Source organism: Mustela putorius, unplaced genomic scaffold (genome assembly GCF_011764305.1).
Source record: "Mustela putorius furo isolate JIRA1106 unplaced genomic scaffold, ASM1176430v1.1 tig00000129_pilon_pilon_pilon, whole genome shotgun sequence".
In the NCBI taxonomy this organism is placed as follows: Eukaryota; Metazoa; Chordata; class Mammalia; order Carnivora; family Mustelidae; genus Mustela; species Mustela putorius.
Window position 1 is genome coordinate 39,724,918 of NW_025421290.1, and position 27,710 is coordinate 39,752,627.

A 27,710-nucleotide genomic window follows, 5' to 3' on the forward strand; every position below is an offset into this window, starting at 1 on the left:
AAGAGAGAAACCACAAGTAGGCAGAGAGGCAGGCAGAGAGAGAGGGGGACGCAGGCTCCCTGCTGAGTAGAGCCTGATGCGGGGCTTGATCCCAGGCCCCTGAGATCATGACCCGAGCTGAAGGCAGAGGCTTAACCCACTGAGCCACCCAGGCACCCAAAATTTACTGTTTTAACCGTTTTTTTCTGTTTTAATCATTTAAGAATGTACAGTTCAGTAGCATTCAGTACATTCACATTGTTGTGCAACCATAATTACTATCTATCTCTAGAACTTTATCTTTCCAAACAGAAACTGTAACACATTAAACAGTAATTCCTCATCCTCCCCTCCTCCCAGCCCATGGCAGCCAGCATTCTACTTTCTCTATGAATTTGACTACTTTGAGTATCTCGAAGACAGAAAATCATATAGTATTTGTTCTTTTGTATCTGGTTTTATTTCATTTAGCATAATGTTTTCAAGGTTCCTCTGTGTCGTAGCATGTGTGAAAACACTGCTTTTTGAGGCTAATATTCCATTATATGTATATGCTACATTTTGTTTATCTGTTAATCTATCAGTGGACATTTAGGTTGTCTTCATCTTCTGGCTATTATAAATAATGCTACTATGAACTTTGGTGTTCAGATATCTAAGTACCTGCATTCAGTTCTGTTGGGTATATACCCAGAAATGGAATTGCTGGATCATATGGTAATTCTGTGTTTATTTTTTCTGAGGAACCACCATACATTTTACTGTTTTTTTTTAAACATCTATAACTTATTATAGATGAATTTCTAATTAATAGTTATAGAACTGTGTTATCATTTTTAATGGCTGTGTAAGATTTTAAAGTATGAATATATCATGGTTTATTTGTAGACATTCTGTAATGGTAATAGTTTTGCTATTATAAACAATACTATGATTCATCATTCAACAATAGTATTTATTCATCAGAGATTTACTGAACATCTGCTGTGTACTGAGCATATGTAATAGCTCTTATGTCCATATATGCTTGTACACATCTGTTTAATTAGAATACATTTTTTAAGAAGTGGGGCTCTTGGGTCAAAGGATGGGCATATTTTGAAGTATGGCTATTTTCCTGAGAGCTTTTATAATGATAAACTGTTGTTAGATATAATCTCAGCAGTAGTGAATAGGAGTGCTAGATTCCATATACCTTAGGGAACAGTGGCTCTTACTGATATTTTTAGTATTTGTCAGTCTGAAATAATAATGATAATAGTTTGCATCTCTTTGGGGTGCCTGGGTGCCTCAGTCTGTTAGTGTCTGCCTTCGGCTCAGGTCATGATCTTAGGGTTCTGGGCTCCATCCTTATATGTTAGGCTCCCTGCCTCGTGGGGAATCTGCTTCTCACTCCGCCTCTGCCTCTACCTCTGCTCCTTTCTCTTTCTTGTTCATTCGTACTCTCTCAAATAAATAAATAAAACCTTAAAAAAATGATTTGCATCTCTTTGATTACTAGTGAAGTTTAACATCTTGTGCTTAGGCTTTAATTTCTACTTTTGTAAGCTGTATTTTCATGTATATCTGCCCATGCGGAACTTCTTATATGTTAAGGGTATTAAATCTGTTTTGTATTGTAGATATTTTCTAATTGTCATTTGTGTCTTAGCTTTCTTTCACAATGGCTTTTGCAGTATAGATGTTTTGTTTTTAAAAAGTTTATTTATTTTTAGTATTCTCTGCACCCAATTGAGGGCTCATACTTGACCTCTAGCTTAAGAGTTGCATGCTCTTCCGACTGAGCATCAGGCACCCCTAGGTGCTTTACATTTTTATAGTCCTTTATGATCTCTGTTTTGGTCCCTTGTTCTGGTGTTCTTTCCCCACCCTGATTCAACCTTTATGTAATTTTTTGGTATATAATAGATTTGTAGGAAATGTTTTTTAGAGATAGAAACCTCTGCATGAACTGATTACATCGATGTTTTGGATAACTCTAATATAGATAGGGACAATGAGGTGTAGAAGGAAGGTGGGGAATCAAAACTTTATTTTAATCTTTAATTTTTAAAAGATTTTATTTGTTTATTTGAGAGAGAGAAAGCATGAGGGAGTGTGAGGGGGCTGGGAAGGGGGAAGTTCATTGGGAGAGGGAAAGAGAGTCTCAAGCAGACTCTGTGCTGGGTGCCTAGTCCAACCAGGGGAGAGGGGCTCGATCTCATGACCCTGAGACCATGACTTGAACCAAAGCCAAGAGTCACTTAACCAACTGAGCCACCCAGGTGCTTCTAACCATTTTTATTTTTAGTGAAAATCTACATAGAGAACAATGAAAACTTTTCTGGACTCATGCTAGAACCTGATTTGCTTTTCATTGATTTCTAAGGGTTAGGGATGTATTTCCTTGTTCCTTATTAATTCAGATATGTAGGGTATGTTAGGTGAGAGAAATGATACATTAAACAGCCTTTTTTTTTTTTTTTTAAAGTAGTCTTCAAGTCTAGTGTGGGGCTTGAACCCAGGACTCTCAGATCAAGAGTCACATGCTGTACCACCTGAGCTAGACATGTATCTCAGCCCAGAGATATTCTCAAATTTACTTGTTCTCAAAATTTCTTTTTATTTTTTATTAAAAAATTTTTTGGAAGATTTTATTTATTTATTTATTTGATAGGGACAGTGAGAGAGAGAGAGAGAGAGATATCACAAGCAGGGGAGCAGCAGAGGGAAAGGGAGAAGCAGGCTTCCCGCTGAGTGGGGAGCCAGATGTGGGGCTCTGTCCCAGGACCCTGGGATCATGACCTGAGCCCAACTGACTGAGCCACTCAGGTGCCCCTACTTTTAAATTTTTTAATTTTTTTAAAGATTTTTGTTTGTTTATTTGATAGAGGAAGAGAGAACACAAGAAGGAGGAGCAGGAGAGGGAGAAGTAGGTAGGGTAGGACCCTGGGTAATCCTGGACCTGAGCCAAAAGCAGACATTTAACCAACTGAGCCTCCTAGGTGCCTCTCAGAATTTCTCGCACTGTCATCATTGGAAGTTTCTGAAATGGATGCTGCTTCAGTTGTTATCCTGCTCTTTGCTTTTGTAGTTGCTTTTGCCTTTTCTAAGTCCCTAAATCACATTCTTTGAGACTTGTGCTTACTATTAACCTCTGTTCTTTTCTCTGTCTTGTTGCCTATGTGGTCCCTGATTTTTTTGTCTTTTCTGTACTTTTATTCTTTTCTTTCCTTTTCATTTCTTTCCTGTTTCAACGTAAGTTCAATAAAGATTGGAAGTACTTATTTCTTCTGGCATAGAAGAAACTAATCATACCATGTGATCTTCAGTTTTTATTTACAGATTCTTTACAGCAGTGTGTACATTTTAGGCTTCCTTAAGCTCTGAGTGTATAATTTTTCTGGACATTTGCATTTGCCTAGCTACTTGGATGATAGTGTGAATGTAGAGGAAGTATTGTCATTTGACCTAAAATATAATAAAATACAGTAATAATGATATGATATTGGGGCAGCTGGTTGGCTCAGTTGAAAGAGCATGAGTTTTGATCTCAGGGTCATGAGTTTGAGCCCTGCTCTTGGGTTTGACTATTACTTAAAATGAATAAATAGATTAAAACTTAAAAAACATATGTAATGATATGAAAAAATGTTTTTGAGCCTTATGAACTTAATAGTGAACCTGCCTAGTGACCTTGACCAAGTCATTTAAAGTGGCGTATATTTTATTTTGTACATTTAGATGATCTCATATTTTGGCTTCCTTTTCTTAGATAGAATTTTGCTTACATACCAAATGCAAGAGCCAGAGATTTAAAAGTCAGAGGACTTTAGGGATCATCTGGTATCTATTCTGTTGCTTCTACAAATATTCACCTGGCAGTGTTTTGGTCTTGAGGGTATATTGAAATCTCTGGCTTCATAGAACTTACAGTTATTTATGAAAAGAAGGTTGTGAAGAAAGTGTGATCTTATTTAAAGATTCCTCACTTTGTTTTGGTAGGTCTTAATATGTTCAGAAGAAAAAGGGTTTGATTCCTTATATGCCAAATTGTAATTCAGGAACTGTAAGGTAGGAGGAAAGCAACCCTGAATGAGTGAATTAGGACAGTGGCTCTCAAAATTTTCTGTGTATGAATCACCTGAGGTTCTTGTTAAAATGCAGATTCTGTTCAGTGGATCTAAGGTGAGACCTGAGATGGTCCAAGTCTGTGAAACACATTTTGAGTAGAAAGGAGTTTGTATATAATTAAGAGAAAAGAATAGTGTTCTACCATTTTGAGAAGAATGGTATGGAGCAATGGAACACAGGCTTGGAGTTGTGAGTAGCATACCACACTTGGCTTTGGTGAAATGAAATTATAAGAGATGTTAATGGCTATATTTTAAGAGGGTGTATTAAGGAGGTAATCACCTGTTTTTTTTTTTTTTTTAAAGATTTTATTTATTTATTTGACAGAGAGAGATCACAAGTAGGCAGAGAGGCAGGCAGAGAGAGAGGAGGAAGCAGGCTCCCTGCCGAGCAGAGAGCCCGATGTGGTACTCGATCCCAGGACCTGAGATCATGACCTGAGCCGAAGGCAGTGGCTTAACCCACTGAGCCACCCAGGTGCCCGGTAGTCACCTGTTTTTTGAATGGCATTCAGAACTGAGATTGGATGGTGAGTGGGTCTAAAACGTTTGAAAGGATACTAGGAAGTGAAAGAGTTAAAGATCTTCAGGTATGATGAAAGTAAATACCTAGTCAGGTAAACAATTTATGAGTTAAGTTTTGACTAGGAGGATTTATTTGTATTTGGAAAGGTTTCCTCCCCTTTTTATAATTACTCTAATTGGCATAGTTCTTGTAGTTAAAAAATGTAAAAATAAATGCTTTTTAAATTTTTTAATTTTTAAAAAAATTTTAAAAAAGATTTTATTTATTTTACAGAGAGAGATCACAAGTAGGCAGAGAGGCAGGCGGGGTGCAAGGTGAAGCGGCTCCCTGCTGAGTAGAGATTCCCGATACGGGGCTCGATCCCAGGACCCTGAGATCATGACCTGAGCGAAGGCAGAGGCTTAACCTACTGAACCACCCAGGTGCCCCTAATTCCTTTTTTTAAATAGATAATATAGGTTTGTTTGTTTGTTTTTTTCCATAGGCACATTCTGTGTGGGAAATATGTCAGATTTCTTTGTTTTCCAGGTCTGAATAAAACTTAACTGTGTGCTTAAGTTGCCTTTCTCCAATCTGTTCTCTGGGGACAGCTACTTAGAACATAAACCAAGCTGGGAGTTCATTTTACTTCATAGAATTAGCAAGACTCTTAATTTTGGATTGGTATAAAAAATGTTTAGTGGGTATTGGACATTTATCTGTAGGGAAAAATTTGGCAAACCGGTCTTGGAACCAGCAGCCTTTTATTTAGTGCTGTGAATTCACAGTGCTAGTGTTTCCATTTGTGTTTTTAGAAATTTATACTTTTGGGGTACCTGGGTGGCTCAGTTGGTTAAGCGTCTGGTTTTGGCTCAGGTCATGATTTTAGGGTCCTGGGATTGAGTCCTACATCGGGCAGAGCCTGTCTCCCTCTCCTCCCCGCTTGTTCGCTTTCTCTCTCAAATAAATAAAATCTTTAAAAAAAAAAAAAAAGAAATTTAAACTTTTTCCCCCCTTTCTGTATTTTAGAAATAATCCATGTTCATATTTCCCTTTTAATATTGCATCTGGCCTCCTTCAACATGAAGAGATTGGAAAAATTACTGTGAATCTTCATATTATTATGACCCCTTGATTAGTGTTACTGGAATATTGGCTTCCTTGAAAATAGTTACAGTATAGTAAGGAGAATTTTAGGTTATTGTGTTGTTATGGAGGCAGAAAGATGTGAAATGTAATCATGGACAGAATATGACTATTTTAATTCTAATGGCTCATTATAATCAAATACATGTCAAGTGTTCTCTCTCGTAACAATTCAATTCTGTATATTTGGACAGCACTTATTATGTTACGTATATTGTTATTTCTCTAAGGTTCTTTGTTTGTTTGTTTGTTTTTTGTATTTAGTTCTCTTTTAACACAACTGTTAAAGCTCAAGTAAAACATCAGAGTGACATTATAATCTGTTCTAGAATCAGGCCAATGAAGAAATGAAATGAAGCACATTGTTGGCTGAAAATACAAGTTACATCTTTTTCAAGTTACATCTAAAAATTTTTTAGAGCATGTATTGGAAATAAATTTCAGCTGTTCTTTTCTTTTCTTTTTTTTTTTTTAAGATTTTATTTGCTTATTTGTCAGAGCAAAAACAAGAGCGAGTGAGCACAAGCAGGGGAAGCAGCAGGTAGAGGGAGAAGCAGGCCAAGGAGCCTGATGTGGCCTTAATCCCAGGACCCCAGAATCATGACCTCAGCTGAGGGCAGACACTTAACTGACCACCCAGGTGTCCCTCAGATGTTCTTATTCTGTGGAGTTTTTTAAAAATGTGATTATTTGAAAGTAAATGTCCATACAAAATAAGTTTCTTAAGTTTCTATTATCTTCCATTTTTAAACTGATTTTTCCTTTAGGACTGCATAAGCCTTTCCTGTATATTCTGAAAACTCAAGATAGTAATACCTGGAGTTAAAGTAAATGAAAAAGAAATTGCAGATAAGCCTAACATTGAGATAATTAAATTTAAAAGAATAAAATTAGTCGGTTAAGAATCTGACTCTTTTGATTTCAGCTTAGGTCTTAATCTCAGGGTTGTGAGTTCAAGCCTCATGCCCATTTAAATAAAATAATAATAATGATAAAAAGGGCATCTGGTTGGCTCAGTTGGTTAAGTATTTGCCTTTGGCTTGGGTCATGATCCCAGGGTTCTGGGATGGAGCCCTACCTCAGGCTCACTGCTCAATAGGGGGCCTGCTTCTCCCTCTTCTCTCCACTTATTGCTATCTCTCTCTCTTTCTCCCAAATAAATAAAATCTTTAAAAAAAATAATAAAATAAAGTTAGGATATTACTTATTCATGTTACCACTTACTAATAATACCACCACATTGGTGTGTAGGTCCTTCAAGGGGTCCTTTAGTGTACATATTAAAAGACTCCTTGTTCTGTTAAAAAAAAATCATTAGAGGCAAATACTCCTAGTTCTGGTAAAAATCTTTTTTTTTTTTTGGTAAAGTTGTTTAGTTAAATAAAATTAAAAAAGGAGGCTTTGGAGTCATGCTGCTGGATTTTTTCTTTTTCCTTTTTTGTAAAAATCCTAACCCTGCCTCTTAGTAGTTTTATGATATTGGAAGTAACTTGACATTTCTGTGTCCAACTTTTTTAAAAAATGATCATATAAATAGTTTATTTCATAAGGTTCTTATCAGGATTAAGTGAGATAATCCATGGAAAGTGCTTAGAAGAGTTTTTGGCACATAGTAAGTGCTTAATTAATGTTAGGGACTGGTACTCTTCATATTCAGGACCACACTATTGCATTGTCTGGTGAATTTATTTTGCTTTTTATTTTATTGTATTTTAATTTTTTTTTTTAAGATTTTGTATATTTATGAGACAGAGACAGTGAGAGAAGGAACACAAGCAGGGGGAGTGGGAGAGGGAGAAGCAGGCTTCCTGCTGAGCAGGGAGCCGGATAGAGGGCTCAATCCCAGGACCCTGGGATTGAGCCGGATAGAGGGCTCAATCCCAGGACCCTGGGATCATGACCTGAGCCAAAGGCAGATGCTTAATGACTGAGCCACCCAGGTGCCCCTTGTATTTTAATTTTTAAAATATATTTTATTTATTCATTTAAGACACAGAGAGATACAGAGAGAGCATTAGCAGGAGGAGAGGCAAAGGTAGAAGAAGGAAATTCTCCACTGAGCTGGGATTCCAACATGGGGCTCAACCCCAGGACCTAGAGATCATAATCTGAGCCAAAAGCAGACACCTGACCCACTGAGCCACCCAGGCATCCTTACATGATACATTCAGTGTGTAAGTCAACCTTTTGGGTGGATTGGCCTTTGTTTTGAGCATCTTATCTTTTTACTGCAACTCTCTGTTTTCTGTAATCATTCCTATTTTGCATATCAGGAAATTGAAATTTAAAGAGGTTAAGTAATTCCTCATACAACTATAAAACTCACTTTAAAATCCTACTTAATTTGAGGCCCCTGGCCGTCTCAGTTGGGGGAGTGTGCAACTCTTGATCTCAGAGTTGTGAGTTCAAGTTCCATGTAGTGTGTAGACATTACTTAAAAAAAAAAATCTTGGGCGCCTGGGTGGCTCAGTGGGTTAAGCCGCTGCCTTCAGCTCAGGTCATGATCTCAGGGTCCTGGGATCGAGTCCCGCATCGGGCTCTCTGCTCAGCAGGGAGCCTGCTTCCCTCTCTCTCTCTCTGCCTGCCTCTCCATCTACTTGTGATTTCTCTCTGTCAAATAAATAAATAAATAAAATCTTTAAAAAAAAAAAATCTTAAAATAGAAAAAGGGGCGCCGGGGTGGCTTAGTCATGAACCGTCTGCCTTTGTCTCAGGTCAGGATCCTGGGGTCCTGGGATCGAGCCCTGCATCGCGCTCCCTGCTTGGCAAGAAGCCTACTTCTCCCTCTCCCACTCACCCTGCTTGTGTTCCCTCTCTTGCTGTATCTCTGTCAAATAAGTAAATAAAATCTTTAAAAAATAAAAATAAATAAAAAAAATAAAATTCTACTTAATTTAAAAATCCTTACACTATTTTACCTCTTAAAAGGTATAAAGCCTCTATTAGAAAACTTAACCTGTTATATTGTCTTTGGGATTTATGTATATAAATTTCATATTAGATTGGGAGTTTGTTTTATTTTTTTTTAGAGTGGGAACTAATCTTATTTATTTTTGGGCTCCCCCACCAACTAGTAGAGTACCTGTCACATATTGGGTACCTAAAAAATAACTAGCTGAGTAGCAAATAGATACACAGAATGTTAGAAATAGAGGGGATTTTAGAGCTCACGGAAATCATAGAGACACAGAATTTCTAAAAAGAATTCTGTGTTGCTTACATAGGGCTACAGCTTTTGATTTTGACTCTTTATTTATAAAACAATTAGTACTGTCTATCACATCATCTCATAAAAGAAGCCATTTTGATACCAGAAAAAACTAGGAAGGACAGTCTCAGAGTAAGCACAGTTGGTAACTTTACACCCACTTTCGGTCGTGGCTGGCATCTTTTTAAAGATTAGATTTCAGGAACCATTATCTAATGCAACCCTCTTTCTTTAGAGATGATATATCTGAGCTCAGAAAAGTATCAGAGTTCTTACAGCAAGGCAGAATAACTGAGTGTAGAACCCAGGTTTTCTGACTGCTGGCCCAAAATTTTGATCCAGTCACCTTTAGACATACAGAATTTGTTCCTTATGTGAGATCATATATCTAGGAAGAAGTAGAGCTGGGACTTGAATCCACGTTACCCAATTCCACTTTCAGTGAAACCTGTGCATTACTTACATGTAATCTTAACCCATTCTACCAGCCCTCATTCAGTTGTAAAGATGGAGTTATAAATGATTGAAAGGAAATGTTTGAGGGTGCCTGGGTGGCTCAGTCGGTTAAGTGTCTGACTTCAGCTTAGGTCATAATCTTGAGGTTCTGGGATCAAGCCCCGCATCCAGTTCTGTGTTCAGTAGAAAGTCTGCTTCTCTCTCTCCCTCTGCCCCTTCCCCCTGCTCTTGCTCTCTCACGCACACACACTGTCTCTCTGAAATAAAATCTTAAAAAAAAAAAAAAAAAAAGGAAATGTTTTATATTTAGCATTTTCTTTCCTTAAAAATTTCAGATTTGGAGCTTCAGCAACTTCTTCCAGGGAGGAGGTCCAGTGTGGCTCCTGTTCCAACCTGCAATCTTGATTCACATCCATAGATTGGAATATTGGTGTACAAGCCATCCTCAGACACCTCACTAAGGACAGGTATGTGAAAGAGACAGTAAAGTTAAGTAGAATGAATGCTAATGTTTTTCCTGTTTCTTGTTAGATGAAAACAGTTGACTGACTTTAAAAATTTAGCCCTTTATCCTGGTAAAAACAAAGCATTTGGAATATTAATTGAGTGCAGCAAAATATTTTCTTGATGGTAAAATATGTGTCAGAATGTTAACAGTGGTGAAACAGGGTAATTAAAATTTTTCTTCTTTCTCTTTTTGTGTATTTTTCGAATTATATTTATGAGCTTGTGTTAGTTACCTATTGTTACATAATAAACCACCCCTAACTAGTAGTTTAAAACATACCAGTCATTTATTTTGCTCAGGTACTTGTAATTTGGACAAGATCTGCTCAGTGGGAACAGCTTGTCTCTGTTAATATGTGGCCTAAGATGAAGTAGCTGGAAGGGTGGGGGCAGCTTGATGGTGGGGCACTGGAATTGTTTGAAGGCTTGGCACACTCATACATATGTCTGGTGGTTAATGCTAGCTTTTTTTTTTTTTTTTAAAGATTTTATTTATTTATTTGACAGACTGAGATCACAAGTAGGCAGAGAGGCAGGGAGAGAGAGAGGAAGGGAAGCAGGCTCCCTGCGGAGCAGAGAGATGCGGGGCTGGATCCCAGGACCCTGGGATCATGACCTGAGCCAAAGGCAGAGGCTTAACCCTCTGAGCCACCCAGGTGCGCCTTAATGCTAGCTTTTGGTAGGAGCCTAAGCCTGGGCTGTTAGCCACAACACCTACATATGACCTCTTCTTTTGGTTGCTTGGCTTCCTCACAGCGTGGTAGCTAGGTTTCATGAAAGAGCATCCCAGGAGAGCAAGATGAAGTTGCATGGCATATTTGACTTTGTTTTGGAAGTCACATAGTAGTACTCTGCTTTTTTCTGTTGGTTGAGGTAGTCCTAAAGGTCCACCTAGGTTCAAAGAAGGGGGTAGATACAGACCACACCACTGATACGATACTTCAAGGAGTATCGTATCAGCATCTGATTAGAAGAAGGGCATATGGGATGGAATCTGCTATTGTAGCCATCTTTGGCAAATATGATGTGCCACAGTTTGTATTACTTTTAAGATAAGAGTATAAATAATGTGCATAATATGTAAAAAGAGGACCGTTGACAGAAAATAATGGTGTATAAGTTCAGTAGAATTTTGTGTGCTTTTCCTAAGTAAAGTATGATGCTGAACATAAGATGCCTAAACAGGAAGAGGAGAAATAGATTTTGAACTTTCTTTAGTATCAATGAAGCAGCAAACTGAAAAATGGAGACAAAAATTTATAAACAAGGTGAAAAATAAGATTTGTAGTTTGGATTTTTTGTTTTTGAAAAAATGCTTTTATTTTAGTTTAATGGCTACTTGTTTTTTTTTTTTAATTTTAACAATTGGAGAATTATTTGGGAAACTGCTTTCTAGTATGATAGATTTGAGAAACTTGGTGTCAGTGTTACTCTATGCATCAAGTTTGTTTTGTCTATCAACTTCTTTTAAGGAATACTATGTAATCTTTTTTAGGATTGTACAATTTTATCTGCTAAATTTCTGGTAAATAGCTTAAAATTTCTGTGGAACAAGAAAATTTGCCAAGTTGTAGAATGTTTGATTGTGTTATTATTTTTTATAAAGATTTACTTATTTGAGAGAGAGAGAGCACTAGTGGGGAAGGAGCAGAGGGAGAGGGAGAGAATCTCAGGCCGACTCCTGCTGAGCAGGGAGCCCTACTTGGATCTCAATCTCAAGACCCTTAGGTCATGACTTGAGTTGAAATCAAGAGTCAGTTGCTTAACTGACTGAGCCACCCAGATGCCCCTATTTGGTTGTATTATTGATCACATTTACTCACCAGTTGCATGAATTGCCTTTGGCAGTTTTGAATATAGCTAGTATTTAATTTCTGAATGTAATGGGATAATATTTTTAGGTAATCCTCTAAGTATTACATAGAGATGTTGATCCATTTACTTTATGTGGGAAATAAGCTATATAATTCATATATACCAGTATATATGTGTGTACACACACACACACTCATTATCTTTTAGGTCCAGAAAGATTTTCTTGCTGTCTAGATTTGAGCCTAATATGGCAGAGATGATTCAGTTCTATTTTCCAACTACTCACAGATATCTTACGGTAGAAAATGACTGAACTGGTTCTTGTGACATTAGAGGTAATCTCAGAAGTTTGCTCTTAACTGTGAATAATCCGAATTGACTGAGTTTGTGAAACAATGTATTTTGGTTCAAAGGTATGATAATTGGGAAAGCTGTTTTAATTTTTTTTTTCATATTTAAAAACATGTTTTCTAGTAGACATAAATTGGGAATAATGAGTAGTATAAAATATTGTGTCTTAAATAACAACAACAAATATGTGCATATCTATAAAAAATGTATATATATATAGCCTGCAAGGATTAACTTGCCTTCTTTTTTAATTTTAAGCATTTTTAAAGCCCACTTTTGCTTTTAAGAAGTCTGAGTAGGTAAATTTCTGATAACATCTTTTCCAGGTTTATCTTTCCTCCATTCTGCGGGCCTGTGCCTGAGGGGATAAAAATCCCTTGAGTGAGTGAAATACTGCTTTCTGTCTGAAGCTAAAACAAACAATATTAAAAACTTCTAGAATACCCTATGGAAATTGCAAATATGCTGGTGTTTACTCTGTGGCACTCTGTTCAATTCATGGAAGGAGGTGAATGATGAAGTTCTCTTCTGAAGATGAATGAATATTGGAACACCTGGATGGCTCAGTCAGTTGGGCGCCTGCCTTGACTCTGGTCATGATCTCAGGGTCCTGGGGTGGAGCCACACAATGGGCTTCCTGCTCAGCCGGAAGTCTGCTTCTCCCTCTCCCTCTGCCTCCCCACGAGCTTGCGCTCTCTCAAATAAAATATTTAGAAAGATGAATGATTATGTAAATATTCTTTTAAAATACAAAAAAGATTTTTGAATAATTGTGAAAGGCAGAAATTAAAATTTTCTTCTTTTTTTAAAGATCATATTTATTTTACAGAGAGAGACACAGTGAGAGAGGGAACATAAGCCGGAGAGTGGGAGAGAGAGAAGCAGTTTTCCTGCTGAGCAGGGAGCCCCATGTAGGACTTGATCCCAGGACTCTGGAATCCTGACCTGAGCCAAAGGCAGATGCTTAATGACTGAGCCACCCAGGTGCCCCAGAAATTATATTTCTTTGGGATTAGTGGTTATCCTACTTATTCTGATTTCTAAAATTATGATGACTTTCTGTTGGAAAAATGGCATTCAGTTCATGCTTGTACAGATTTTTGGCAAAAGAGAAGTTGTGTGATTTTATTCTCTTGAACTCCCCACCCCCATTATTAAAAAATATAACACCTTTTATGTTTGAAACGTTTAACAAAAGTGTTTAAAATTTATGGTAAGGAAGTGATTGGCATAGCATAAAATTTACCATATTAACTGTTTTTTAGTGTATAGTTCAGTAACATTAATAAGTATATTCACATTGTTAAACAGCCAATCTCCAGAACTTTTCATCTTGTAGAACTGAAACTCTATACGTATTAAATAACACCTTCTTTATTCTCCCCTCCCTCTAACCCCTGGTAACCAGGATTCTGTTTCTGTCTATGAATTTGACTACTGTAGATACCACATTATAAATGGAATCATACAGAATTGTCTTTTTGTGACTGGCTTCTTTTTTTTTTTTTAATTTATTTTTTATTTATTTTCAGCATAACAGTATTCATTATTTTTGCACCACACCCATTGCTCCATGCAATCCGTGCCCTCTATAGTATCCACCACTTGGTACCCCAACCTCCCACCCCCCCGCCACTTCAGACCCCTCAGATTGTTTTTCAGAGTCCATAGTCTCTCATGGTGACTGGCTTATTTCACTGAGCGTGATGTCCTCGAGGACATTTGATATAGTACATGCCAGAATTTCCTTCTTCTTCTTCTTCTTCTTTTTTTTTTTTTTGGTAGAGAGAAGGAAAGAGGGGGGCAGAAGGAGAGGGAGAGAGAGAATCTTAAGCAGGTTCCACACCCAGCATGAAGCCTGAGATCATGACCTGAGCTGAAATCAGGAGTCAGATACCTAACCAATTGAGCCTCATAGACACTCCAGCAGTTTTCCTTTTTATTATTGAGTATTCTATTGTTTAGTTTTACCTAATTTTATTTATGTCTTTTTAAAAGATTTTATTTTTAGGTCACCTCTATACTCAGTGTGGGGCTTGAACTTATAACCCTGAGATCAACAGTCACCTGCTCTACTGCCTGAGCCAGCCAAGCACCCCTCAATACCAATTTTAAAAATTAATTCATTGATGGGTATTTGGATTGGCTTTTCTTATATTTATCATCTCATCATTTTAAAATAATTTTATTTATTTATTTTAGAGAGAGAGTATGAACTGGAGGGGTAAAGAGGGAGGGAGAGAGAATCTCAAGCAGACTGTGTGGAGTGTGGAGCTCTGTGCGAGGGCTCAATCTTACAACCCTGAGATTGTGACCTGAGCTGAAACCAAGAATTAGATGCTTAACAGATTATGCCACCCAGGTGTCACTATCTCATCATTTAAACATTTTCTCCTTTGTATATTTAATATATACATATGTTTAATATAATACATCTAAATATAATATATACATATATTGAGGGATATATTCAAATATTTTAGTAACAGGTACAGGATCAAAAAAGTTTGGAGGTTACTGTTCTAATCCAGAAAACAACTAGAATTATCCTCAGTCACAGGTCTTATTGTACCATTTATGATTAATTACTGAAAATTATTGAAAAAAGGTGAATTTCTTAATGTGATGTTTGAGGAGCTGTACCTTATCCATCCTTCCTATCTGTTTTCTTGCTACATTTCAGTCTTGTAGCTCAGTGCTGCGTTTTAGATTATTCTCACCAAATTCCTTGTATTTCCTTTAATACATAATGTTCTGCCTTTGAGTTTTGGCCAACTCTTTGCATTGCCTAGAATGCTGTTCCCTGCCCACCTTGCCTTTTTAGAGGTACTATGATATATCATTTGAACTCCAGCTAAAGCACTTCTCTGAAGTGCTCCCTGGCTTATCCAAGTCAATTTAATTGCTTTATTTTGTGCACTAACTGTGTTATGTGGTATGTATCTTTATTGTAGCAGCTCTCAAACTAAATTGCAGTTATTAGTGTGTCTGCTTCCTTTCCTAGACTGCTACTCCTTGAGGACAAAGAAGGGGTCTTATTCATCAGTACTTGTATGAGTGAAAGGGTAGTATAGTAGCCTTGTGGGTGGGGCCTTCTGGATGGAGGGCTACCCATTATCTCAGTTTTCAATTATTTTGTTAATTATTTTAGGTCCATACCTATACAGGTTGAGGGTCAGCTCAAGAGCTCATAAACAACTTTATGGAGTCATTTCCCTGAGGACATAGAAAAAAGGAAAAAAAAAAGTTTTTGTCTGCCCACTTGAAGGCAAGGTTTCCCCTTGGAATTTTCACCCCTGGAGGCTTTCAGTTTTCAGATGCTCTTGCTGCTGCTGCTGCTGCTGCTGCTGTACCCACCACAGAAGACCTTGGAGAACTGGAACATGAGAGGATGGGGAGAAGAGAGAAAATTCTCAAGGGATTCACTCCTATTTTTCTGAGCTTTATTTATTTATTTTTATTAAAGCCTTTGACAGAGAGAGAGCTAGAGTCAGAGAGAGCACACACAAGCAGGGAGAGCAGCAGGCAGAGGGAGAGAGGGAGAAGCAGGCTTCTTGCTCAGCAGGGATCCTGATGTGGGCTCCATCTCTGGACCTTGGGATCATTTCCAGAGCCAGAGGCAGACACTTAACTGACTGAGCCACCTAGGCACCCCATCTTTTTCTGAGCTTTAGAAGCTCTCTTTCCTAGCTTTGAGCCAGGGCTAGAGGACTTCTGTCTTTCTTTTCACCTGGATCTCATAGTGGTCACTTAGAAGTTTTGGATTATGTTATGTCTAGGCTGGGAAGTACTAGAGGGAAAAAATGGTAAACTCATAGCTAGTTCAGTGGTACTTTGAATTCTGGTGCTCTTCCTGGATCTGTCTGTAATATTTACTTTTCAGGGTCTTCAAATAGTTGTTCATGCATTCCATCCACGTTTTATAGTTTAGTTCATTGAGAGATAAATGGAGGTGTTTGTTTACTTTATTACCAAATGGGAACTCTTCCCAAAACTTTTGTTTTAACATTTTATTTTTCTATACTTTTAGATTCGTAGGAAGTTGAAAAAGAAGATAGAGAGGTCTAGTGTGACTTTTACCCAGTTTCCCCCAGTGGTTATGTTCTACATAATTATAGCATAATACTCCAGCAAGGAAACTAACATTAACACCAATTTTTGTTATAAACATTTCAGATATACAAGAATGTTGAAGGAAGGGGTGCCTGGATGGTTCAGTGGGTTAGGCCTCTGCCTTCGGCTCAGGTCATGATCATGGAGTCCTGGGATTGAGCCCTGCATCAGGCTTTCCGTTCAGTGGGGAGCCTGCTTCCTGCTGTCTCTCTGCCTGCCTCTCTGCCAGCTTGTGATCTCTTTCCATCAAATAAATAAATAAAATCTTAAAAAAAAAAGTGTTGAAGGAATAGTACATTGAACATCTGTATATCTGAGTGATAATTCAGTAACTTAAATGTTTTACCATACTTGGCTTTTATATATATATATATATATATATATATATATATGTATTCATTCTAATATGTGCATATTCTTTTGTCTGTGAACCACTTGAAAGCACATTGCAGGCATCAGCATACTTCACCCCTAAGTACTTAGTTTTATCTTCCAAAAATAAAAAAAGGGATATTATATTTTAATAAACATTTAATAAAAGCAGATTATTTTTCTATATAACTCTAATACTATTATCATACCTAAGAATACAGTATGAATGGGGGAGGGGAGACAGTAGTCATAATGTTCCAGGGCTTTTGTTTTGAAGGCTTAAGATATTGTTTGAGGAGATGACCCTCCTGATGATGTACTCTTGGTGATAGTTTTGAGCTCCTACCATGTATGTGTGCAATTCAAAGCCCCGGGAGCCTCCTAATTCTGTATTCTTGTTTTCTGTCACTTTTTCCCCAGCTCACACTTCCTACAGCTGTCTGAGCAGATCCTTAGAATAGTTCTTATCAAGAGATTATCATTTTGTTGCACTGATTTAGGACTAGCATGTAACTTTGGTTTTAGTTATTAGGAAAGTACAGTTATAGTTGTGGTAGTTTTTGATAATGGTGATGTGTAAGGATTGTATCCAACTGGAAAGTAATTGAAAACCTGGCTAGAAAAAAAACAGAAAGGTCTGTTTTTCTTACATAAGTCTGGAATGAGGCAGTTGCTCATGTTGCTTCAGTGGCTCAACAATATTGGGCCACAATATTTGTGATTTGCTTGGTCCTAAGATAGCTACAACTCCAGCCTTCTACCCGCATTTAAGGAGAAAGGCAAAAGGTCCAGACCAAGCAAAAGCTTTCCTATAACTGCTTCTAGAAAGTTACTTTTAGTGTTTCCTGGACCAAAATTGGGTCCTATGCTTACTTCTAACTGTAAGTAGCCTTTTGGCCTCTATCGTGAGGTACAAGGAGGAAGGAAGGATTTACGAATGGCTTTTTGGGCAGCCAGTTAACAGCATCTGTCACAATTAGATGATTGCATTCATTTTACTTCAGAAGTTCTTTTGACATCAGTATTGTATTCCCCACATAGGTGCTTTACAGTTACATAGTAACAAAAGGAATTTTAAATTTAGTTGTGAAGGTGAGCTTTTTGGTTATGCAGGATAAGCTTCATCTTGAATTTTGGGACCTTGGGCAGGTTTTTGAATATGTAAGCATCTGTTTTCTCATATGTGAAATGGCGTTAATAATACCTGACTTTTAGGGTACTTGTGAAGTGGGAAGGAGATAATTTATGTAAAGTACTTAATATAGTGCCTGCTGTTTTGGTGGGGTGACAAGGAGATGTTAAAATTGTTTGGTGAGTAGATGTGCTAGAGTAGAAGAACATGGACTTCATAGTTAACAGACTTGATTCCTAGTGTCACTACACAGTAAGTGTATGGTCTTGGGCACATCATGTAATCTCTCTGAGATAGTTTATTAACATGCAGTGTTTATCTCTTAGGATTGTTCGAAGGATTAAAGATTATATATGTACAGTGTGGCACCATGTAAGCTCTCAGTAAAAAGCATCTGTACCTGCTGTTTTTAGTTATTATTATTGTAATTTGGGATCCATATAATAGGTAGGGAATCAGTCATTGAATTTACTTTAGAAATTTATTTGAGGTTTACTTTATTTGTAATTAAAGGATTACTGTTGATTAGTAGTGAAAATTTTTCATCTGCTCCAAAAAATCAGCTGCAGAAACCAGATAGTGTTACTGTGAACAACAACTTTTTTTTTTAAATAAAATGTTTATTTTTAAGTTATCTGTACACCTAATGTAGGGCTTGAATTTATAACCCTGAGATCAAGAGTCGCCTGCTCCACTGACTGAGCCAACCAGGTACCACAACAAAAAACTTTAAATTTAGTTGCGAAGGTGAGCTTTTGGTTACGTAATACAAAATTGGACTTGAATTTTAGGACTTTGGCATAATGGTATTGTGTTGTGAATCTTGCTTATTCTTTTTTGCTCAACACGATCTTAAGATTTAAACTTGCTTATTTATTTATTTATTTATTTAGTTAGTTAGTTAGTTAGTTAGTAGCCAGTGTGGAACCCAGTGCAGGGCTTGAACTCACAACCCTGAGCTCAAGACCTGGGCTGAGATCAAAAGTCGGACACTTAAATAACTTGAGCCACGCATGTATCCCAAGATTCAAACATGTTTAAAATCTAGTGTGTAACTACTGACTGTTGTATAATAACCCATTCTATGTGGATTTTTACATTTTATTTACATGTTTCTTTAATGAATCTTTAGGTGTGGCTTGGAAACTGCTAACACAAATAGTACTGTTATGTATTTTCTTATACATATTCCCTATTGAATTATGCAGTGGTTTCCCTGTGGTATATACTGAGGAAAGGAATTACTCGTCTATATACATACTTAATTTTACTTAATATTGCCAGATTGTTTTTCAGAGTGGTTGCTCAGTTTATGCTCCTACCAGTAGTATTTTAGGGTTTCTATTTCCTTAAATCCTCACCAGCATTCGGTTTTACCCATCTTTTTAGCCTTGTCAATCTAATGGGTATAATGTAGTGTTTTGTTTTTCTTTTCTTTCCTTTTCTTTATTTTAGAGAAAGAGAGAGGGAGGGAGAGAGCATGAGTTGGGAGAGGAGAGACTGAGGGAGAGGGGGAGAGAGAATTCCAAGCAAACTTCACACTGAGCATGGAGCTTGGTGCAGGGCTTGATCCCAAGATCCTGAGATCACAGCCTGAGTCAAAATCAAGAGTCAGATGCTTAACTAACTGAGCCATCCACTGAGGCACCCCGAGTAGTGTTTTGTTTTAGTTTACATTTTTGTGATTTGAGAGTGAGATTTGGCATCTATTTATTTATTTATTTTAAAAAATATTTTATTTATTTATTTGATAGAGATTACAAGTAGTCATAGAGGCAGGCAGGGAGAGAAGAGGAAGCAGGCTCCCCGCTGAGCAGAGAGCCTGATGTGGGGCTCGATCCAGGGACCCTGAGACCATGACCTGAGCTGAAGACAGAAGCTTTAACCCACTGAGCCACCCAGGTGCCCCTTGGCATCTATTCATTGATACCATTTGGGTTTTCCCTGCATATTAACTAAAAATATTACCCAAATAATGCATATTGTAGATATTTTAAAAAATTGTCTCTACTTTTTTTCTTGTTATTTTGTGTTTTGTTGTAGATTTAAAAAATATTAAGATAATCTCTAATATTTTAATGTAGTGATAATGGCTATTAATATTGGCTGTATCTTTCTGGCTGTTAAAATTCATACATATACAAACTCATATACACACAAATATATATATTTGTTAATAGGATCACATGCCTGTGTATGCTGATTTTTTGTAATGTACATTTTTCATTTCACAATGATTTATGACCATTTTCCTGTGTTATTGGAAATATATCTACATTACCATGTAGTGGGTGCATATAATTTAATTTTATGTCCTTAAGTTATTTAATCTTATATTGCGGGACATATATGCTATTTTTTTTTCTCATTAACGGTGCTTTGGTGAACTGTTAATCAAGCGTAAGCCGACATTTTGATGAGGCAAGGCTAGAGGGATTATGCTCTTGCTCCCTTTGTGAAACTAGATTTGTAAGAGCAAGTTGCAGGCTGTCTCCATTTATTTTCCGCTTGGATTCTAGGGCGGCTGTTAACGCTTCATTTTATAAAGACAACGTCTAGCCCTCCGTGTTCCAAGGCTAGAGTTTAAAGACTTCCCAGTTAGCCTTTATTCTATCTTTTCTTCCTCTGTCAAGGCCTAGTTAACAAAGAATAGTGAAACAGTGAGTAGACCTGTATTTAAATATCATAGTCTCGTCTGATAGAGGGGTTGGTTGCTAAATTTCAGCTATAAAGAACTCATCTAAATTGATAACTTCCTTTTAATTTTTAAAATGTTACTAGCTTTGTATTATAAAAGTAAAAATGTTTGTTGTAAAACAGTTGAGAAAACATAGAAAACCATAAAGAAAATAAAATTCCTATAATCCTACTCAAAGATAACTGCTATTACAATTATATCTTAATCTTTTTAGACGTTTTTTCTAGGTGGTGTGCACCAGCTCACCAGAACCAGTAATTAAAGAATTGTGCAAGCCCAAATCATTGGTAACTTGATGTTAGCAATGGTGGGGGTAGTTACACCATGGAAATTGGTAAATGGTGTAAACCAGGGCTTCCTTCTCTCTGCCTAATTCTGTCCAGAGCCAGTTTTTTGGCACACTGTTGCATTTATACATTATATCAATAAGAAGAGATCTACTTCATTTTTAATGGCTTCTTAGAAGTCTGTTGTATAGATCAGTGGTTCTTAGTGTGGTCCTTGGAGGAGCAGTGTCAGTGTTACCTGGAAAACTTTAGAAATGCAAATTCTTGGCCTCTATCCAGACCTGCAGAATGAGGAGCTCTTCTGTTGGGGCCCAGTAGTCTATGGTCCTACAAGCTCTGTGGGTGATTCTGATGTATGCTAAAGCTTGAGAACCAGTGGTATAGATATACCATAAATGATCAGATTGGTCTGATTATTTCTATGTGATGAATTCCTAGACATATGTTCATTTAAATGTGTTTAGGTGGATATTGCCAAGTTGTATTCAGAAAAGGCTGTACTAGTTTCTATTCCCACATGAAGTCTACATCAATTTCATTTTAGGTTCTAGTTCCATGTAGAGATTCTTTTCTAGCTTCTTTTCTTCTTTTTTTTTTTTTTAAGATTTTATTTATTTATTTGACAGAGAGAGATTACAAGTAGGCAGAGAGAGAGAGGAGGAAGCAGGCTCCCTGCTGAGCAGAGAGCCCGATTCGGGACTCGATCCCAGGATCCTGAGATCATGACCTGAGCCGAAGGCAGCGGCTTAACCCACTGAGCCACCCAGGCGCCCTCTCGCTTCTTTTCTAGCTGTATCTGTATCCATTTATCTGTGCTAGAACTAATTTCACCAGCATTATCTTCAACAGTAAAGTATTTTATTTGTTTATTTTTTATTTTATTTTATTTATTTATTTGACAGAGATCACAAGTAGGCCGAGAGGCAGGCAGAGAGAGAGAGAGAGAGGGAAGCAGGCTTCCTGCGGAGCAGGGAGCCCGATGCGGGGCTCGATCCCAGGACCCTGAGATCATGACCCGAGCCGAAGGCAGCAGCCCAAACCACTGAGCCACCCAGGCACCCCAACAGTAAAGTATTTTAATGCTATTTCTACTTTTAAGAAGAGGATAGTTGAGACATTTAAAAAACAAATAATAGCAAACAAACAAACACCCCCAAACCACTGTGCCTTGTTTGTAGAAGACATCTAAGCATCTTGTGTGGCTCTACCTGTACTCTCCCTGTGAATGATTAACCCATGCTTCTTACCTTCGGCATGTTACATGGTTCTGAAACACCACTTGAAAATATATTAAGAACTCCTTGCTGTGAAAGTTGCTACTAACATTGCTAAGTTGTTAGAAGGGGCAAAAGATCCCAGTAACAGCTTTTGACTCTTCTTGCTTTATACAGACAATAAGTGGTAAATATCTTAAAGATTTTTGTTAGGCTAAGAGCCAGAATTCATAAGTATTGGTGAAAAGAAGGCTAATTTAAGCAGCTTTGCCATATTTTCATTGGCCCTGTTAATTGGTGCTCCAATTTTTTCATTTTGAACTTTTATTGAAGAACGGTTACAAACACTAACACTGGTGCTTATCCCAACCTTCATCCTTAAGGGACTTCTTTTTTCCCTAGAATGAATGCTTTGGAGTCCAAACTTAATTTTGTGATGGCATTAATAGGGTCTGCCAAATTGCCAAGATTCCAGATTATACAACCTCAGAAATGATTTGATTATTTAGCAATTTAATGTCTTAATTTAAGTAAGTTAACTAATTTTGTTTGAAGTGATGACTCCAAAGTTTATGTTTTTGACCTGAACAGTTAGTTCTCAGAGATTCTGCTCCGAAGGAAAGATGAACATTGGAGTTGAAATGATAGCACCCCCCCCCCCCCCCCCCGTTCTGTTGTTTCGTCTTACCTTCCAGTCCAGTGTGGTAGTTTGGAGAGCGACTTAGCCTTGGTCAAGTCATCTGATTTCTTTGTGCCGCAGCTTTCTTATCTGTAAAATTGAGCTACTGATACCTCTCTCACAGGATTATTATCAGAATTAAATGCAACATGATATGTAATGTGCACAGCATAATTCTCTCATAGGCACCTAGTAATTGATAGATGCTTTTTGATTTCTCTTAATAGTAAATATTCCTTTTTTTTTTTTTAAGATTGATTTATTTATTTGAGAGTGTGTGCAAGCAGGGGGTGGGGCAGAGGGAAAGAATTTCAAGCTGACTCCCTGCTGAATGATCTCGTCCTGAGATCATGACCTGAGGCAAAATCAAGAGTCTGACACGCAACAACTGAGCCACCCAGCTGCTTGAATGTAAGCTTTGTAGCTCTCTCCTTGGTATTTCCTTTTTTGGGTCTTGTCCTCCTTTCAGAATTTGGTATAAACCATGATCCCTCTTATCAGAAAAATGCACCTGTCCGTTAAACTTGACTGAATGTTGGGGACTTTGTAGGTTACCCCCCTCCCCTACCCCACCCTGCCAAAACTCATCTGTGAACCAAGTTGAGGATCTTTGCAGAACAGCTCCTTGGCAGACTCTCCAGTTTCTTGGCTTTAATTGTCATCCCAGTGTAGATGGATGGCTCCTAAGTCTGGTTGTTTGCCTTGTGAACTTCTTTCTACCTGCTGGACATATTTATCATGGTATCTTTATGTACTAGAGACTTAATAAGTGAATGGAGAAATAGATCACACATTTTAATTGTTGATACAGGCAAAATAAATTATGACACTGTATGGCTAGAGTTACCTTTACCTTACTCACTGTAAATTATAGCTATAAAGTTAAATGAAGTTAGGTACTGATTTAGGCACAACTGTCTCATTTCCTCCTGTACCCATTGAAATTTAAGTGTAAACCTACGCAAAGGGTTTTGGTCACCAATTATAGTGAGGACATGAGTTTCCAAGAACCCTATCATGTGGTAGCTTCTTTCACACTATAAGGTTAGGGGCACTTGGGTATAGCTCAGTTGGTTTAACGTCTGACTCTTGATAACCGTTCAGGTCATGATCTTTGGGTCCTGGGATCGAGCTTCACATCAGGCTCTGCACTCTACATGGAATCGCCTTAGGATTCTCTCTCTCAAATAAATAAATAAATCTCAACAAACAAACCATTTGTTTAAAGCCAGAGTATAAACTCATATGAAAATTTGCTATTTCACTTTAAAGTAGTATCATAGTCAACTGTGTATTATTAGTATTAGAACTTTGTGCCTTCATCTCTTCCATCTCTTCTCCTCCCCACAGTTTTAGTTAGGGCTCTAATAGTTGGAGGGGACAGAAACCCACTTTAAAGGGGAAAAGTGTTATTGGCCCAAGTAATTGAGTAATTCAAAGTCAAGTCTGATTTCATAGAGATTTAGGGGCTCAAATGACTGTCAGGGGCTCTCACTTTTATTCCTTATTTCTCAGCTCTATTTTTCTTTACCTCTTTTTTTTTTTTTGACACTACATATTCTTTTTATTTCTCTGTTATTTTCAGAATTGAAAGTTATGAAAAAGTAATGGATTATGGCTCAAATCAGTTTGTATTTATTTATTTATTTATTTATTTATTTATTTATTTGAGAGAGAGACAGTGAGAGCGAGCATGAGCGAGGAGAAGGTCAGAGGGAGAAGCAGACTCCCCATGGAGCTGGGAGCCCGATGCAGGACTCGATCCTGGGATTCCAGGATCATGACTTGAGCCAAAGGCAGTTGTCCAACCAACTGAGCCACTTAGGTGTCCCAATCAGTTTGTTTTTTAACATGAAATTAACTTAACATGACTGAATTTACCATAAGAAGTAAAAAAATAAAATGGTGAGAGAGAAAGCCTGAGGTAGACTTCTTTCCATTATGTTCTTTTTTAATATTTGTTTGGATATAGCTAAACCTTTTTTTTTTAATTTTTTATTTTTTCAGCATAACAGTATTCATTATTTTTGCACCAGACCCAGTGCTCCATGCAATCCGTGCCCTCTCCAGTTCCCACCACCTGGATCCCCCAACCTCCCACCCCCACCCCTTCAAGACCCTCTTTACCTCTTTTCTTTCTGAGACAGGTAGTTTTCTTTATGTAGTCAAGGAAGAAGGCTGGAAGCAGCTCTAGTTTATGTTGGTTTTATAACTGCAGTCATAGCAGAAGAGAGGTAATCTTCCTCATAGTGTCAGAAAAAATTCCGGGGAAAGACTTTGGACTTGATTGCTGAATTACCTATATAAATGATCCTCAAATTGTGGTCCCTGGCCCAGTATCATCAGCACCATCTGGGAGATATTAGCACTGTAAATTCTGGGGCCTCTTCCCAGACATACTGAGTCTGGAACCAGCATTCTGTGCTTTAACAAGCCTTCCTGGTGAGTCTGATGTATGCTGAAGTTTGAGAAGCACTGATCTATGTTACCAGAACTCACAGCTGTCTGAAATAGAGAAGAATACCCTTTACCTTTGGAATAATTACTGGTTTTATTACCTTCCCTAACAATGCCCCTGGAAACAATTTTTTAAAATTTAAATTTCTGCAAGATTATGGTCTGTACCGTTCATTCATCTGAAATGTTCTCTTTAAGTAGATGAGTTTCTCTAAATTTTTTTTAAGATTACATTTATTTGAGAGAGTGCATGTGAGCACGAGTGGGGGGAGGGGCAGAGGGAGAGGGAGAAGCAGACTGTGCTGAGAGGGAGTTCTGTGGGGCTCGATCCCAGGACCCTAAGATTATGACCTGAGCTAAAGTCAGACACTTAACTGACTGAGCCACCCAAATACCCCTCTGATTTTTTTTAATGATACATTAAATCATACATTTAATGATACAAAGTAGCATTATTTGCATGCCATATATATACCAGTCAGGTCAAATATGTTTTATACACAGGCCTTTAATCCTTCACAGAATGCTGTAAAATAGGTCGTGGTTCCCATTGTTGCTAAAAAGAAAACTGAGGCTGACAGAGGTTTGTCTAAGGTGGACTAAGGTTGTCTATCAAATAACTGGAAAAGTAAAGTTTGAATGTAGATACTCAAGGCATTTTATAGAGGGTCTGCTTTGTGAAGGGATCTGTTACAAGTATCAGGAGTACAAAACTGGTTAAGACCTAGTCTTTGTCCTCCATAAAGAAGACAGCCAGTACAGGGTAATAATGGCTCCAGTAACAAAGATACTGAAAGAGTAATTTGGGAAGCAGTGGAGGGAGCTTCTAACTGGCTTGGCTTGGCTTGGGGAAGCCTTCAAAAAAGGGTGTGATTTTTGATGTTTGAGTAGATATCATTTTAAAAATTCCTTTGATAAACACAAAAATCTCATTCTACTTTCATGTTTAATGACATTTCAAAATAAACTACTTCTAAAAGCAAATCAAAGCAATGATAACTTTAGAATGGTTTTTCGAACCACATTTGCCCTTTATCCCAATTTCTAATGTGTTCTCAAAGGAGAGGCTTGTTTTAGCCCTTAAGAATTTTCTTTTCTTTTTCTTTTTTAAGATTTTATTTATTTGTGGGACGCCTGGGTGGCTTAGTTGGTTAAGCAGCTGCCTTCAGCTCAGGTCATGGTCCCGGCATCCTGGGATCGAGTCCCACATCGGGCTTCTTGCTCCGCAGGGAGCCTGCTTCTCCCTCTGACTCTGCCTGCCACTCTGTCTGCCTGTGCTCGCTCTTGCTCGCTCCCTCTCTGACAAATAAATAAATAAAATCTTTAAAAAAAAAAAAGATTTTATTTATTTGTGAGAGAGAGCACAAACGGGGAGCAGCAGGCTGATGGAGAAGCAGGCTCCCCACTGAGAAAGGAGCCCAAGTTCAGAACTTGGTCTCAGGTTCATGACCTGAGCTGAAGGCAGACACTCAACCTACTGAGCCACCCAGGTGTCTCAGAACTTCATAATTTTCAAAGCTACATTGTAAGCCATGGGAGATGTGCCATAATTTATTCAACCACTCCCCCCGATTTTTTTTTTTAAGCATTTAAGCTTATAATTTTTACTCTTATAGACGGTGCTACGGTGAATGTTTTTTCACATTCATTTCTGTATACTTACATTATGCTCTTAGTATAATTCCTAGAAATAGAATTGGTGGACCCAATATTTGTATTATGGGTTTATATTCCTCCTCTTTTTTTTTTTTTTTTTAAAGATTTTATTTATTTGGCAGAGATCACAAGTAGGCAGAGAGGCAGGCAGAGAGAGAGAGGAGGAAGAAGGCTCGGGGCTCGATCCCAGGACCCTGGGATCGTGACCTGAGCCTAAGGCAGAGGCTTTAACCCACTGAGCCACCCAGGTGCCCCTATATTCCTCCTCTTGTCACATGTAAAATTGTCATTTGCCTTTTTTGTTTGTTTTTAAAATACCTTCACATGTTATGCCTTTATAACATGAGTTATGTTTTATGGGTTTTCATAATTTGGTTTTCATTTTTGTTGGTAAGTAGATAAAATGTAGTTAATTTCTGGTCATTTTTGGCATGTAAGCCTATAAATTAAGGTGATACACATAAGCAGTGTGTCTCTGTTAATATAGTGGCCCAGTCATTAAGCATCTGCCTTCGGCTCGGGTCATGATTGCACGGTCCTGGGATCGAGCCCCACATCAGGCTTCCTGCTCAGCAGAGTCTGTTTCTTCCTCTCTCTTTGCCCTTACCCCTCCTTATGTGTATGCATGCACCTTCCCTCACAAGTGAACAAATAAATTGTTTTTTAAAGATTTTGTTTATTTGACAGAGAGCACAAGCAGGGGCAGTAGCAGGCAGAGGGAGAGGGAGAAGCAGGCTCCCCACAGAGCAGGGGGATCCTGATGTGGGACTCAATCCCAGGAACCCGAGATCACGACCTGAGCCAAAGGGAGGAGCTTAAGCAACTGAGCCATCCAGGCACCCTGAATAAATAAATTCTTAAAAAGAAAGAGAGGAAGAGAGAAAGAAAGAAAGAAATAGAGAGAGAGAGAGAAAGGGAGGAAGGAAGGGAGGGGGGCGCCCAGGTGGCTCAGTGGGTTAAAGCCTCTGCCTTCGGCTCAGGTCATGATCTTGGTGTCCTGGGATCGAGCGCCGCATCGGGCTC

At 37.9% G+C, this 27,710-nt stretch overlaps 1 protein-coding gene across 9 annotated transcripts in view; it reads left to right on the forward strand.

Moving 5' to 3' along the window:
- NUMB (NUMB endocytic adaptor protein) overlaps positions 1 to 27,710 on the forward strand; it is a 188,481-nt gene that overhangs the window by 36,776 nt on the left and 123,995 nt on the right. For 8 of the 9 annotated variants that reach the window (XM_045072678.1, XM_013057483.1, XM_045072677.1 and 5 more), the window contains exon 2: positions 9,742 to 9,873. The gene's annotated coding sequence lies outside the window, so the exon portion shown is untranslated. Of the gene's footprint in view, positions 1 to 5,016; positions 5,040 to 9,741; positions 9,874 to 27,710 lie in introns of those variants that run through there. The other variant, XM_045072684.1, reaches the window with a different exon arrangement.